This window comes from Chrysochloris asiatica, unplaced genomic scaffold (genome assembly GCF_000296735.1).
Source record: "Chrysochloris asiatica unplaced genomic scaffold, ChrAsi1.0 scaffold00161, whole genome shotgun sequence".
NCBI lineage: Eukaryota > Metazoa > Chordata > Mammalia > Afrosoricida > Chrysochloridae > Chrysochloris > Chrysochloris asiatica.
Window position 1 is genome coordinate 5,022,116 of NW_006408679.1, and position 2,863 is coordinate 5,024,978.

The following is a 2,863-nucleotide window of genomic DNA, read 5'->3' on the forward strand; positions in this document are numbered from 1 at the left end:
TATATTCTTTCCCCCCTCTGATTCTAAGAGAAATTAAAACATTTTTGTGGATCTCTGAAAGTGTCGTAGGCACTGTGCCTACTGCAGAGTCCCTGGGTGATGTGAACGATTAATATTGTGTGGCTGCTAACAAAAGGGTGGAGGTTTCAATTTACCCAGAGGTACCTTGGAAGAAAGGCCTGATAATCTATTTCTAAAAACTCAACCATGGAGCCCAGTTCAATTCTGACAGGCATGTGTTACCAGGAGTCAGAATCAATCCCATGGCAATTAGTGCCTATTATCCCTACTGGATATGCCACCAGTTTGCTGAGTGGCCTTGAGCAAGTGCTCTGACTTTTATATGTTTCCATCACTTTATCTGCAAAACAGGTCTGTCTGCTCCACAGATAACTGGCAGATCACTGTAGCTTCAGAATTTGGTCAAGCATGGCCTTCTACTTAACAGCCAGATTTGGAAGACAGCAAGGAACTGGAAAGTGGAATTAGGCCAGCTCAGTGGGGTAGGACTGAAGTCAGAAAGATACTTCTCAACTCTGAAGAGGCTCCAGAGGGTCCAGGTGGTGTACACAGTGGGCCACGGTCACAGGAGTGTACAAGTCTCAGTCCCTGCAGCTACTCAGAGCCTATCCCCTCTGCCCAGCCAATCTCACCAAACTGGGCCAGGAGGAAGGAAGGCACAATTCACAATATAATTCCAAACTCACTTTGTTTTTATGGCTTCCATCTCTGTTACCCTTCCAGTTTGGCCACTCCTGCTTTATCTTTGTGTTCATAGTTTGCATTACACCCCCAGCCAAGGACTTACTTGGGCCAGGGGACCCAGCAGCAGCTATTGTTTGCCTCAGCCCCACACCCAAAGTATGCCCACAGGTAGTTCTGACAGGCAAGGTCTAATGCCCTGGCACCTAGTAAGGCTGTGGGCAGCTAGACAAGATGTGGGAGTCCATGTCGGTGACTCTCAAGTGTAGAGACCAGCAGGACTGGGACTCTGGCAGGAAGCAGCAGGGCCCAGGCTCCAGACTATAATTACCTAAGTGCTCACACTTAGGGGAAGGCGATCTGGACTGAGAGGGGAAGAGACCTGGGAAATTAAGCTTCTTGCTGAGTGCAGAGTGCAGTGGGTGTTGGAGTTGCTGAGCATGGATTCTGGAAAGCATGGCAGGCAAGTCAGATGTGACCAGAACATGCACCACATGCTTGACATCGTGGGTACACATCTGACACACAGACATGTGCATGTTCTCTCTTTCCTCTTTACTGATATCAATGATGACCTCCAACGTGGCCTCATCCAAGATGGACATGACTTCTTATTGGCGCTGGAGTGCCAGAGCTGCTGTGATGAGAGTAACTTTCACCAGGTGGTGTAGCTGCTGCTCATCACCCCTCATCACACCCTGCTGTTCTAAGTCACCCTCAAGAGAAGGCAGGCCATGTGCCCCAAATTTGGAGACAAGTCTGAAGGAGACATCAATCCAAGATATGACCCCAGAGCCCTCAGTGCTCCAGAACCAAGGCCTCCTCCGCACCCCCAAACAGTGTATCCCTACTATCCTGTGATATACTGCCACACCTAAAGCCCCCAGATGTGTAGCAAGTAGCTAGCTCAAGAGATGGCCACACTTGAGTGCCAGCAAAAACACCTGACGTTAATAACATCAGATCCCAAGGAAAAACAGACACAGGACATCAAACTTCAGGTTCCAGCTGACTACCACCGACATGAGACTGCTCTATAGGACAATGTCTTCTCCAACAGGCAGGACCCACTTAGCACCATTCTCAAATCCCAGACTTGAACTTTTCATCTGTGACACTAAGTTCTCTGAGCTCACTTAGCTCAAGGCATTCTAGTGTGACTGCATCAACGGTTCATTATTAGAGGCACTTCAAGGTGTCTTCATCACAGACAGGCGGTGGGCCATGAAGCCATCAAGCTGCTAGTGAATGTGGATGAGGAGGGCTATGAGCTGGGCAGACAGAAACTTCTGAGGAACTTGATGCTGCAAACATTGTCTTGACCTTTCCCCTTCTCTCTGGGGACTGTTTCCACAGCCCACCTTGGGAGCTTCTGGAATTTCCTTCCAGTCACATCCCCTGCCTTTTATTTGTTCTCTACCCTTCCAGTCACATCCCCTGCCTTTTATTTGTTTAAAAAGGAAAAGACCAAAGATAGTGGAAGTGGTGTCCCTCACGTCTCCTTACACCCATGTGCCTGGACTTCCCTCTTGTTTCCACTCACCTCCACTGTGTCTCTATATCTGCCTTACCACTGAGCTAGAAGACAAACACATAGGGAGAAGCAAAATCTATAGAACAGAGTCCATGTAAGGAATTGAAGTGAACACTGCTTTGGGGTGCATTGAGGGGTTATCAATACTTCTGTCTTTATGAGGCTCTTAAATTTTAACTGAAAAAACAAACGGCTCTGATCCAGGGAAGGGAGGGCTCTGAAGTGTATTGTGGAAATTAATCATCACCCTTCCCAAATTACAGATTAAACAACAACAAAAATCCTTTCCACTGTCTCCTAGCCTCTGGTACTGGTCTTCTCCCCTTCCTCTCCATCCCATGGCTTGTATTGTTCTTTCCTTGAAATTTTTGCCTGGTGTATTTCTGTCCCTTTTCTCCCTCGGCAAACCCTCTTCAAGGGAGTAATAGTGAGAGGCGTGGTTTAGCCTAGTCCCTTCTCCCAACTGCAGAGTGTGTGTATGCACATGTTCAAGTGAAAATAAATAGCATACTCTGCAAAAAATAATAAATAAATATATATAGTTGTTGTTGTTGTTGTTAAGTACCATCAAGTCGGTTATGACCCATAGCAACCCTATACAGGGTTTCCGAGGCTGTAAATCTTTAC

General features: G+C 47.1%; 1 pseudogene; it reads left to right on the forward strand.

Annotated features, from left to right (window-relative positions):
- The first annotated feature begins 1,142 nt into the window (after positions 1-1,142).
- LOC102826558 lies at positions 1,143-2,024 on the forward strand (annotated as a pseudogene).
- Positions 2,025-2,863: the final 839 nt, after the last annotated feature.